Consider the following 13,939-nt stretch of genomic DNA (forward strand, 5'->3'; position numbering starts at 1 on the left):
ACAAAACAGTCACACATAAGTTGATAATAATAATACTGACTTAGCAATATTCAACATTATTTGATGTTTTCATTGGATTCAACCATGGCAAAAAGCTCTCTCTCTGTGGTGTTCCATGGTATTCATTGTGTTTGTAGCATTTGCATATCATTACTTCATTTTCTGAGTACTTTATAATTTCTGTTACATTAGAAAACGTTACCTGTTTAAAGGGCAGGCCTTTGTTAAGGCCTTATTTAAGCGTCAACCTATATAGCTCTGCCTCAGTGATAGTCACACAGCTCCATCATTCCATTGAGTATTTTGTGTTTCAGTTTTGAAAATCTGGCTTTTAATTTCACTTTTGAAAGGGAGCTAAACTTCTCTTCTTGAGTCAAGAAAACCTCTTGCCTGTGGTTCAAAGGCCGGACTGATTTCAGGGCCCTGTTTTGATAAACATTTAAATGGCGAGTGAGTAAGCCTGAAGCCTGGTGCAGATTCTTCACCTCCCCTTCTGCCATCTTTTGGCCTCAGTTGGGTTAGGGAAGTTGAGCTATCTGCTTTTAACAGATGACAAAATGGCCTTGGGGAAAGCCTTGCCCCTCTATTAACAGGTTTGCCCTGCAGAAGCTCCCGAGTCCATGGCTTCTCGCCCACAGAGAGACAGCTCTGGCCCGCGAAAAACCTCTCTCTGTGGGTAAATGTTTCACTCTGTCCTCAGCAGAGGTGCCGGGGCGTTCCAGTGCCGCTCAATAATGTGTGGGTTCCAGTACAAATGTATCCATATGGACTTCCATTGCTGAATTGTACAAGTATGTTCCAGTTCATGTGCATGTGCTTTTTTCCAATCTAGTGTGCAGGTGATTTGTTTACCCTGTCTGCATTTCATCAAAATGTATTCTCATAGCACAGTGTTTCCATATTCAAATTTATTGTTTACATAAATCTTTTCTCTTTCTGTAACTCGTTTCATTGCCTTCTGTCCTATTATTTTAGTCTGTGTGTTCTTCGCCTTTGTTTCTGTATTTCCAAAAGTGCTTGCTGCTTAAAGCATTTGTGCAAATGATCCAAATTTTGGGGAAAAAAATTTCCTGGCTTCTAGTGCCCCCTTGTGGACCAACACACACTCCCTACAATCAAAGTTCTTTGTTTGCCAAATTCTTCCGAATAAAGGTAGATGTTTGCCTTTTAAAAAAACAAATCTTAGTGCTTCCTTTAAAAGCGATGTCATGCCTGTTAGCACGCTCACACCATGCCCACCCCCCCTTGGCTGCCAGCCCCAGGTTTGGTGCACCCAGCTGCTGTCTCAGCGCCCCCAAACCGCAGAGGGTCTGGGCGGAGGCCATAGAACGTTGCTGCAGCCAGTGGCACTTCACAAGAACGTGGCCACTGCCACCAGACCCCACGATAAAGGGCTTTTGGCCAGTTTCTGGGACACAGCTCAGGGGGTCCCATTCGGAGCCGCACCCCCTCCTAGGATGTTGCTTTGCCCGATACCTGCCACATCCTGGGTGTCTGCGGCAGCGTTTTTGGTCCAGAGCCCAGAGCACTTTCTCAGTTCTTCCCTTCACAAGCACCTCATATCCCACAGAGCAGAGTGAGCGAAAACCCCATTTTTATAGGTGAAGAAACAGAGGTTTCAGAGGCCACTGAAGCACATCAATGGCGGAATTCTGATTAGAACTAGAGCTTTTTGTATCAGGAAGCCTTCTAACTTTGGCCAGCACTTGTAAATCATTTTCACAAAAATGTCACGAAGCCTCACTCCAAGGGCCTGCAGATGTGTAGGAAGAAAGAAACATTTAATGTAGGTCTTCCCTCAGCACAAACTACACGACATGATGGGTCTGTGTGCAACTGCAGGGTTCATAGGTCAAGGTTAGAGGTGAAAGGATCCTCTCCGGCCATCTAGAGCACATGCAGACATTGAAGTGATTGAAGGGACCCCATCAAAAGCATCTTTTAAGAAATTCAATCCCCAAAATTTGGAATGTAACCTTGACCACCTCCAAGCTTCTCTTCACGCCACTGGGCTTTATGCTGAGGACCTCACAGCAGGCCGTGGGATTGCCTTAGTGTTAGGTCTGCCTCTGTCCTCTCCTGTAGCTTCTGTGAACAAACTATTAACTCAGCCACCTCTGGTCTTGGGCGGAATCGAACAGTCTTCGCAGACGCGTTTCTTTCTTTTCAGTGACTCCTTTTTTTCCTCTTTGAAGACATTGCCACCCTAAAACAACAGTGTGGAGTTGTGGATAGGAAGTAGAATGGGGAAGGGGAAGGTTCCCGGCCCAGTCCCAGCACCACCCTGTTCTGACGAGGTGACTCTGGACAAGGCTTGTAAATGCTCTAGGCCCCGGGAAGTTCTTAAGATTTGCATTTACAGAGCAGGTAATGCCCAGCTTTATGGACAGAGGGAGTTTCTCCCTGGAAGAGCCACTAGTCCCAAAAAAACATGTGGAACCCACACAAATGCTGTTCTGTCTTCTTGCCTGTCTCTCACTTTAAAGCAAGGTACTTTTCCAGAAGGTTATTTGACAGAAATCATTTATTTAAAAAAAAAAAAAAAAAAAAAAAAACTGACTTTGTTGGTCTCTTTAAAATCCATCCATAGATACCAGAACCTTCACATAATTCCTAAGTGTGTTAGAGTGGACCTGTGAGTTCTTTGGAATAAGGAGGAACTTCCAAACAAAGAAACTCTTCTACAACCTTCTCTGAGCAGTGGTGTCAAATTCAGATCAAAACAGGGGCCACTGAACTGTATTAAGGATCACTGCAGGCCACATATTAACTGAGAAACAAGAAGTATGGTCATTTATTTTCTTTTTAAACTAACATATCAACACATTAAAGTCAGGAACTACATTTTCCTCTGGTTCAGGCTGAGCGTGAGCATATTGTGAGGGACCCACCTCAGTCCTAGAGCATTGAGGGCTGAGCACCTTGCCTGAAGTCACACAGCCAGTATGTGTCAGAAATGAATTTTGAAGGCACACCTTCCTGGTTCCAGGGCATTTCTCTAGCCATGGGACCACACTGTCTCTCTTAAGTACCATCTTTAAAAAAAAAAAACAAAAACAAAAAAAACAACTAAATTTAGACACACCGAAGCCCAGTGGAATAACCTCCCAAGTCCAGCCACTGCCATAGCTTCCTTCAGAGAGTCTTCGCCACAATTTTGTAACCTGCTCTGGAGTATAAACACGTTTCTCATTAAGTCAGTCCCGTTAAAGAAATAACTGCAATCTCTTTCAGAAGCCCGTCTTTCCAAAAATGTTGCTGCTTTAAATTTAGTTATGTCTCATCTCAGATCAATTTCAGTAGTTCTAGGGTTAAAAGAACACAACTAGTTGAGTCCTTTTATGAAAGATTACATGTAAGTACTTCTTTTATCTAATGGAAAGTGTCTTCATTTCATCATCAGCTCCTTGTCACTCCCTTCCCTCAAGCCTCACCAGGGAAAAAGAAGGCCCATCTCTTGTTTCAGAGTTCCAGCAGCAAAAGAATCTTGTATGTGATTTGGATGTGGAGCTCATGCTCCTGATTATATCATGCTGTACCCCTCAGTCACTGCTACCTTTTGTAGTTCAGAGCAAGTGGATCCACACTGCTGGAAAAACAACTTAAACCCCATGATCCAAGCCCAGTGTCTTAGCACCTTGGATGGGGTTTTTGTCATTGGAGTTTCCGACATCCTTGAATCTCAAGCAGAAAAAGTTTTTTCTAGAATTTTTTCGGCCAACACAGTTTGCTATATTTTATTACAAAGCCTCCATCTTCTCTAGAATGAATCCATCATAGCGCAGGCTTTGGTAGTTTTTTAATAATGGAAAATCCCCTTCTTAAATCCTGAAATATTTAAAGTGTACAGTTGGCAGCACACCAATGCTCCTTTCCTGCTTTCACACTCTGGGCTTATCATCACATTTATTTTCTGCAGGGATTCCCTGGCTGGGCTCCTGGAGTGGTTAATCCTAATTCTGCCTACATGTCACTCTACCCCCACAAAATTTAAAATTGTAAGACAATTTCCTTCCTCTGTCTCCATTTTAAATAACTTAGCACATCTTGCTATTCTTTTGTAGACTTTCACAAAACAAGAGTCTGATGGAGTAAGAGAAATAGCAAGACTACAATATTAATGCAGGCAGGACCTTTACTGCTGATATATCTCCCCATTCTTGTTAGCATGTGTTTGTAGCACAAGAATGAGAAATTCAGAGTTCAGCAGCATGGTTAATTGGTTTGATTTGATTGCTCTCTTGTTTCCTCTGTGAACTCAGGCCGACCATCACACCTCTGCAGGCCATCGCTGCCTTCCTTTGTAAAAGGAGATCTTGATTGGGTAATCTGTAATAGAAAAAGAGCCCAGACTCTAGGTTCAGATTCAGTTTTCTCTTCTATAAAATGAGAGTTTAGATTAAGTGGCCTTCAGCTCTTTAGGCTTTGATTGTATGGGCCGGGGCAAAGCCTCAAGATGAAATTTTTCCATGGAGTGATACCACAGAGCACTTCATATTGTGGACATCATATATTGCTTTTTCATATACCTATTAACAATGTATTTGCTTTTTGACTTACCTAAAGCTTTCTGTGAGGTAAGCAAAATTATGAGTTTTCCAAAAAATGATGATTACTTAACCGTCTTGGGAAGTACTATTTGAAACTGATAGTTTAGAAAGAAACTAAAGGTCCAGATCAATGTTTCTTATTGGTGGTTGGAGTCGAAAGCTAGTGATATATGAGGTCAGTAAAATATCAGCCTGACATCTTAGAGTCAAGTGGTTCTCAAACTTTTGTTTTCAGTATCTTTATCCTATTAAAAATTATTGAGGATCTCTCCATTTTTGTTTATCTGGATTATATTTATAGACATTTACCATATTGGAAATAAAAACTATTTTTGAATTTGTAGACCTTCTAAAAGGGTTTCAGAGATCCCCAGGCTTCTCTAGACCATACTTTGAGAACCACTGTCTTAGACCCAGATTCCCTACTTTGAATCCTAAAGCAAAATCAGACCCACCTTTAATGTTTCATTAAAATTGGCTGTAATCTCTAAAACTGCATAAGTGCTTTTTTTAATTCAGTGCCTAATTTAAAAAAAAAAAAAAAGTTCTATCTGTCTGTAGGAACAAATCCTAATTCCTAAAATAGAATTCCTAAATTTTCCAATTCCTAAAATAAAATTCATTTGCCTTCATTCTCTGTGATCCAAATTACTTTAATTCAATAGTTTCAAAAACCTCATAGACTATGTTAACACAAAGAAGCCCCAAAGGATCACAAAATCATAAAGGTATCACTAGAAGGAACCTTAAAACCCGTCACCAACCCCTTCCTTGACAAATGAGGAAACTGAGGCTGAGAACATTTCAGTGACTTGCTCAGCTTCCTTTCAGTATCTGATCTAGGGTTTGATTTCAGGTCTTTGTGACTACAGTCCCAATGGAAGCCTTTTTCAAACAGAATCCTTCATTAGAAGGGTTTTGCAGATCCACTAGTAATAAAGGATGGGAGATAGTGAGTACGAGCCGCAGCGTTTAACCCAAACAGCTTGAGCCACTTGGTTCTCTTGAACTTGGACCTGTTTCACCGGGCTCCCATTGGCCTTGCTTTGTAGCCAGTACTCCAGGGAGAACTGAGATTGACAGCTCCTCCATCAAAGATGGCAACAGAACCTTGAAACTGGAGAGAGGTTACTGTCAGGTGGCTTTGAAGTGGTTCTTGTCATCAGCAGGGATGGCCCAGAACTCTGGCCTGTCAGTTAGAGGTGGCCACCACTCACCAGGAGGATGAGGAAGTGTGAAGGTACAACATTTCAAGGTATCTTTGCTTGTTCATTTGCCCAATCATCCTGGGGGGAAGTTCATAATGCATAGACACACATTTGCCTTCAGTTTTGCAAAAGGAAGCCCAAGTTAATGTTAAGACCTTCATTAAAATTCAGGCCACAGTACTGCTTGCCCTCCCTCTCTGTATATAGCACCAGGGCACCCAGTAAAAGGCATCTCCAGTCACATTTTAGTCTTTTATCTGCTGACAGGACTGGAAAGTTAAATTTAGATATCTTTCTCTGTGCTTTTGGGCCCCATTCCCAGACAGCACCAGGAGCTCAACATGGTTTCTATAGCCATATCATAAAGGACAAACTGTCATTGTAGTTCCTGACAAGAGAGAAGAGGGAAGGGAGCAGGAGGGATGAAGACGATCTTTATTATTGCTGAACCCCCCATTGGGCATTGCCGTGAGTATTTTTGACCCCTACAGGTACACTTTGCTTCAGGGTAAGAGCAGAAGTGGAGAAATGCTATATATTATATCCACCTTCTGTCATTTTTAAGGCAAGAGACATACTAAAAGTATAGCACTTCTCTTTAATCTTCAGTTTCTCATGGGTCATTACCTAAGAATAATATTGTTTGGAGGCAGGGGATGCAGAGAAACTTACTTTGATGGAATGTCAATACTTTTCAATTTATGACCTAGACCCTGTGCTAGGTGCTGTGAATACAAAGACAAAAATACCCACAAGGATCTTGCATTCTCTTGATGGATAAGGGTGACACATGTACACAGAAAAGGAAACAAAATACAGAAAAATTCACACAAAGTAGTTTCCTAGAAGAAGGGGAAGGTGCTAGCAATTGGGAGACATCAGTATAAGCTTTATGTAGTCACTCTGAAGCATCTATTATGTGCTAAGTACTGGGATCCAATTTGTTTTCCAAAGTCTCTACTTTCAAAAAGCTCATATTCTTATCAGGATAGAATGTGTATGTGCTCGTACTCACTTAACAGACATACAACTACAATACAATGAGAGGCCTGGGAGGCACTATCAGCTGAAGGGTTTAAAAAAAGGTTTCATGGAGAAGATGATGCTTGAGCTGAGTTTTGGACTTTCGGTATTTTGTGAGGGGGAAGGATACATTGCTGGTTTGTACAAAGATGTTTAAAGGGAACCAGAAAGTGAACTTGGTATCTCATAGCTTCCATAGGCATGACTCAGATGAGGAAAGGAATACTTTTAGTTTAATGACACAGGTAGTTTTTAGGGCTTTAAAAATTATCATTATCTCCACAAGTAGAAATGTTTGCCATTTCTAATTAATTTTTATATACAAAGACAACTGTGTACCTTGAGAACCCAATTGAAATTAATGTTTTTTAATAAGTTCATCAAAACACTAGGCTTGAAGCCCATTCTGATAGCACTGATTTATCCATATTCATTTCCATGACTTAATGTACCAGCAGCAGCTGAGCCTAGTTGAAAGAAAGGGTCCATCAAAAAATTCTATCCAACTGGCTTAATGACATTTGGAAAGACTATGTTGTAGGTATGTATGTACACACTTTACCGGGGGAAAGGTGGGTTCCCCCACTGTTCATTGTTGTCATTTTCTTTCATATCCTGCTTTTAGCTTTGAACCAAAAGAAATCAGTCTAATTCCTTTCTCTGGTCTCTTGTGTTGGTTCGTTTGTACCGTGGCACTGCAGGACAAACTTAAGAGCCCTTTCAAAGAGGCTACGAATATGTTAACTCCAGATAGTCTTTGTCTCATCTTCTCATTAAGTGCTTTTTTTTAGAACCCGTCCTGAACGTTGCCATCCCAATTGTCCCTTCAGTGGTTTTCTTCAAAGCTGCTTAAATTTCATTAACTGCCAGGCCCTGCTTATCTAGCACTAGCAGGTCACGAAGAGCCAAAGTCACGAACATGAAAAAATAATGAGCCAATCACATTTAAAGGAAAGCAGCAGATCAGCCAGCCAGTGCTGAGCAAGCCCTCCCAATTCCTGCTGCTCCTGCAGTACTGGAACCCCCTCTCTGCCAAGAGCCAAGGAAAGAGAACGCATTGGGGATGCTGGGTTTGAATGATTCTCCTTCTCTCTTCTGACTGAAAACCAGAAGTGGCAAGAATGGAGTATGTAGGATGTGGAAGAGCATAGAACTGTGTCAGGGTAGCACCTGAGTCATATATTTCCAAGGAATTCTTAGGGAACCCCAGTCTTGGTGGCTTCAAGGAAGTCAGGAGAGGAAGTGCATAAGATGAGATTTAACTAGGCTGATCATCAACAAATGCTATGCCATACTTTTCCTGGTAATTAGATGTGATCAAAATGCTTATTATGGTCCCATGCCCTTAAAACACTGTTCTTTAATTGGAGAAAAGGAGTTTGCATTGATCCACTCACCTCTTCCAAAAGACACTTATTGAAAGGCCATCAATGATGGAGCTGTGATAATTTACGTGTTATACCCATTCTTGCAAACAAAAAAAGACTTTTTTGACAGCTTTCTGTATATTCACTATGAAAATGAACCAAGTTTTAAAACTATGAAGTATCACTAAATTTGAACTCAGTTAAGATGTTCTTGCATCCTCATTTGGAAAATCTCTATAGGACATTATTTAAATTCACTTTTCACAACCAGGCTGATGGACCAAGTTGATCCAGTTTTGATTGTCTCTGCCAAAATATTTGTATCACCAGCCTATTCAGGTAAAAAGAGTTAGACTCCATATTCCCCAGATATTTCTATAAGTCCCGCTCTGATGTCTCATTGTAGGGTGAGGGTGACTAGTTTTTCAGAGATTATGCTAATCGAGTCTAGCTCCAATAGGTCCAAAACTACAGTACTGCAAAGGCTTTGACACGGTCCCAGCATCAGCCTACCAAAGTGTGTGGGAAAGGCTTCTGGCTTTCAACCATTTGTCTGGGTATTACATGATGGATTCTTTAGTAATGGTAACTCATGAAACAAATGAAATAACAAAAAAGATCCTTAGTTCAATATGGTGTCCTCTTCTCTACAGTGATAGTAGCAAAGTGACAGGGAATAGGACAGAGACTTCCAACAGTTTTTTAATTTCATTCTTGGAACTTGAAATGTGAGATCTGTGCCAAACATACTTTTTAAGCCATCTATAGATACTACTTTGATTCTTGGGACTCTAAATATAAACTCTTTGTCAAGCGATCCCCAAGTTCACATATTACAGGAAAAAAGACTTAGAGGAAGACACCCCCTGCCCTCCCAAGCACAGTAGGTGGAGGAACAATGGGAAGACTGGGACAAGTCACATCACATAGGGATTTTTTTTTTGTCTGTACCAGAGGAGGAAATACTCATTGGTGAGATCACAGTATCTGTACATAAAAGCTACTAAGTGACAAGTCTATTGCCTCTGCCCACTTCTCTGTGCCTGTAGTAATTCTAAAGTCAGAACAGAGGTAATAGAGAGATCCTCAGCCCTTGATCTCCACATCCTTCCCCTGATATCAACATGCTACCATCTCTGTGTAAGCCATAGGAATTGGAGGTAACTAACTTTTTTTTTCATCTGTTTGTGTAATTATGCTAAGCCAATCTTTACAAGGACTGAGAATAAAATACTTTGACTGAAAGGATGAGGTGGGTGGATCAGGTATGTCTGTGTTCCTCTGAGGTAGCCAAACATAACTACAGATGGACACATATTAACTCTGTGCCCATTAATAAAGTCAATAGAACATATACAGCGCAAAAGGCCACTTACTTTGCTTAGGTTAAATGTTGCCACTTTAATACTGACTTTCCCAAAGTCAGTAAGGATTCATTGGTAATGGTACTATTTGAATGCAGACCATCCAACTCCACATCATCCATTATTCCTGGGTTCAAATCCCACGTTTGACATTTATCATCTTTGTAGTTTAGGACAAGTTATTTTACCTCTTAAGGTTTCATCTATACCATGAGGAGTTTGAATTAAGTCAAAGGTTTTTTTATCCTTTGTGTCTATCATGGTCTTTTGATCCAGTAAAAAAAATCTATGGACCCTTTCTCAGAAAATTTATAAGTCATAGAATTACAAAGGAAACTAATTGTATTGAAATACCCTGGACTAAGTGATCTTCTAGGTCCTTCATAGTTCTGTGATCCTAAAGGAAGGAAAGAAAGAATTCCCTTGTGTTTAAATCTGTGTAGAATTCAGTTTGGGGATAGTTGCTAAATGTCTCCCTTTATCTCCCCCTTTCACCATTACCCCCACCCCCACTCCCACGACAGTGTTAGTGTCAGAGGTTTTCTTGGCAAATATTTGCATCCTTTTGCCTGCATTATTCTCAATGATTTTGATGCACATTGTGAAACACAACTCTTCTCCCCTGACTATGCCACAGAAAACTAGCCTTGGTAGGTAAAGAAAGGGACCCTCACTAAACAGCAGTAAAGTTCTCTGAAACTCCTGCACTAAGTGCACTGTCCTAGGTGCTGAAGTCAGCTTGAATTCAGAAATCTTTAGCTGCCTGCAAATAGCAAGGTGATTCCTTTATTCTTACAGCATGTGATGTTCCCAGAGAGGGGAAAAAAAAGAGTCTCAGCTTCTGTTTAACTTTTAAATTTGCCTAATTCATAGCCTGATCTGGATGCAGAATCAGCAGCAGGCAGTTTTATTCCCATCACCAGAGTAGTTCCTTGGCTTGCTCTCCATCAGGCTTAAATCCACCACCTACTTACTATCACAGACTATTGCCAGTGGGACCCTATTTAAGACATTATAGATTTAGAGCCTTAATTCAGCCTTCTGATTTTCCAGGTGAAAAAATCTGAGGTTCAGGGTAGTTGTTTAGTTCAAGGTCGTAGAGGTCATTAACCTCAGAGTCAGGTTTTAAGTCTGGGGTCTCTGACTCCACAGCCAGTTTCCACTGCATGTGGCAGTATGTGTTCTACCCCTCTGTTTTACTCACAGACTGGGCAATGGAATTGGCAAGGAGTCAGTTAAATTGCCACAGTACCTAACTATACCTCTGTTTCACTTTCACATCCATTACTGCAGAAATGGAATAAAAAAATACCACAGAATAATAATCATTGAACAAGCATTAAATGCCTACTGTGTTCCAGACAAATGCTGAGTATAAAGACAAGGGTAATTAGCATCTTTAGAGTGCATTGGGGTTTGCAAAGCATGTAACATTTATTATATCATTTGATCCTCAAAAATGACTTTCTGAGGTGCTCTTTTTTCCTAATTTACAGATGAAGAAATAAGATGAGAGCCTTGCTCATGGTCAGGCAGCTAATAAGGGACTGAGGCAGGATTTCAAACTCGGGTCTTTCTGAATGGAAGTACTATATCTGCTGTATTGCACTGCTTTTCAGAATGCTGGGGACGGTAGATGGCTGGGCACAATGGGCTCTTCCCATCTTATAACAAGGGAAAAAGAACTGTATTTGGGTCAGGGATTCGAGTTCAAATTCTTACTTTCCTGTTTATTATGTGTAATAATAACTAAACTTTTAAATTTCATCATCTGTAAAATGGGACTATTGATACTTGTATTACAGGCTTCTTGATTGATGTGGAAAGTGTGTTCGTAAGCACTGCCATATCAGAGAAACGTGAGCTGTAAGGATGAGATTGCTCAGGGTGGGCTCTAACAAAGAAGATAAAGCAAGAGGCAGAAAATCCAGTGCAGAATTTAAAACCATACAAGTGTTTCTTGTTTTTTGGTAAAACTCTCTTGAGTCATTTACACGACTTAAGGGATGTGAGAGTCAAGTGCCAAGTTCTGACTGTGATCTATTTTCTCCCCAATATGCTACCTTTAAGGTCAGCCAATATATGACTACTGGCTGAAATCCTCCCACTGAGGTTCTGTGACAATAATTGTTGGAGGAACACAAGACCAAAAGAACCTTTTCTTTTTGATTAAATTGAGGACCATAGTAGTCCTCACTAGGACAGGTTTCATCCAAAAGCAAATGATTCTTCTTCTTGTCATGTGGCAGAGAGTAGGGGAAGCTAGTGGCTAGAGTCAGGAAAACCTCAGATTGATATTGGCTGTGTGATCCTGGGTGAGTAACCTAACCTCTCAGCCTGTTTAGTAGTGAAATGGGGATGGAAGATACAACCCAGACCACTTGCCTTTCAGGGTTTTTGTGAGAATCAAATGAGCTTACATGTGTCAAACAATTTTAAAAGAAATCTTTATTGATCTCAATTTCATATCACCATTTCTAGATATATCTCTCCCCAGAGGCTTTACCAGATTTTTAAAGTACTATATAAATAGCAGTTAGTTATTATTGCCAGTGATCTTATTAATGGTGGTTTTCAAGAATCCTATATTTTAGGCCAGGAGTTTTAACACTGCAAATAAAGATACTGAGGCTGGAGGGGGATTGGCCTGCCCCCAGTCTCCCAGAAGCTGATTCAAGATTAGCATTTACACTGTGAAGTATTTAGCCAGTTATATAATTCACTGGGCTCTGATGCTGCAATATATAGGAAGCTATTGAACAAAGCTCCATGTTATGATGTGACTGATCCCCAGTTAGATTTCTTTCATCCCTGAGAGCTTTACCTCCTCACCTTCTGCCTTAGTCTCCTTTTGTATCATTGAATTGCTCTAGAGGAAGCTTTTATGGTATTGCTGCTAACCCTGTGGAGTCAAAAACACTTATCATAGCAGAAGTTCCCTAGTAGTTTTTTATTGTAACTTCTGTAAAGACACCTGGGACAGTTATGAACATTAGATGGGAGGGAAAAGGAAGGGGAAAGGAAATAGAAGGAAGAAAGAGAGAGAGAGAAAGCAGGCAGAGAGAGGGAAGGAAGAAGATGGGAGGAGGAGAAAGAGAAAGGAAGAGATATGGTCTCTTTGATTTCTTCTAAAATCTAGACTGGAAAGCTTTGGACACTAACATTTTTACTAGTAGGATGTATACAGTGGAACACTGCAATAAAGTTAAAAATTATAAAAACAAAAGAAATGTTAACATCAAGTGTTATTAGGTTACCTTCTTGTTTAGAAAAGGAATTAGTTTCAGAGCTGCATAATCTGAGTGCAGTACAGTTAAGGAGAGGTGGGAGGAAGGGGGAAATACTATAAAAAGGCACACATGACTATGTATGGAGGAAGACTACCAGTATTTTTCACCACGGAGCCTTGTTTTTAATTAAATGTACCAGAACGCCTACTCTTAAGATATATTCTCTAAAAGATAATAGAGAGAAGGCTGTAGGGCTGAATATAAACCTCCAAATTCAGGGCTATAAGAGACTGACCTTTTTATAAATTTACCTTGTGAGGTGGACCCCCTTTAACCTAGGGTTTTAGATTTGAACTGAAAAGGATATTATTTATCATAGAACCAAGCCTTATTTTGCAGATGAAAATACTGAGATCCAGTGACAAGTAATTTTCCCAGAGTCTGAAAGGTAGCAAGTAACTGAACTGGGATTCGTACCCAAACCTTCCTATTACAAATTCAGAGTTCTGGCATCACACCAGCTCAACTGGCAAAGCTTTTCCTACATCTGTCTTCAACATTTCAAGCCCCAATTCTCTCGGCAAAAGAATTTAACTTCTTTGTCCTAGGACCCCATTCTAGAATAGGATGGATGGGGGATGAACCTTTGTAATTGAAAGAAGAGTTACTTTAGCAATCTGGAGTGGCAGAGATGTAGTGTAGACATAACAGTGGTTTACTAGACAATCTCTTCCTTGACTTCAATATATGAATGAATGAGAAAGCATTTAAGTATCTGCTGTGTGCCTAGCACAGAGACAAAACAAAAAATTAGTCCTGGCTCTTGAGGAGCTTTTGTTCTTGAAGACCATTTTGGTGTGGCCCTTAATTTACCAGCAAGACAGAGCAAGAGAATAAGTATGTAATCTGTTAATCATATAAGAGAGTACCTAACCCAACCCATATTCTAAAGGAGAAAATTGAGGTCCCTAGAACTCTCAATGCCCAAAAATCACACAGGTAGTATGTGTCAGTCCTAGGATTTAGTCCCAGCTCCTCTGACACTTGAAGCCAGTGATGTTTCCACTCTACCATACTGATAATTTAATCATTGAGTCCTTTGACATTTTTCATTTAAAAAAAATTAAGGCATTTCAGTATGTATGTGACCTTTTTCTAACTAGATCAGCCCTGGAGAATTTCAAGGCATCAAGCATA

The 13,939-nt window shown here is 40.4% G+C and overlaps 1 protein-coding gene across 2 annotated transcripts in view; it reads left to right on the forward strand.

Annotated features, from left to right (window-relative positions):
• The window catches only part of TTC17 (tetratricopeptide repeat domain 17), a 106,640-nt gene that overhangs the window by 58,643 nt on the left and 34,058 nt on the right, over positions 1 to 13,939 (forward strand). The gene's annotated exons all lie outside the window — the stretch shown is intronic.

The sequence above is a fragment of the Sarcophilus harrisii genome, chromosome 6 (assembly GCF_902635505.1).
Source record: "Sarcophilus harrisii chromosome 6, mSarHar1.11, whole genome shotgun sequence".
NCBI lineage: Eukaryota > Metazoa > Chordata > Mammalia > Dasyuromorphia > Dasyuridae > Sarcophilus > Sarcophilus harrisii.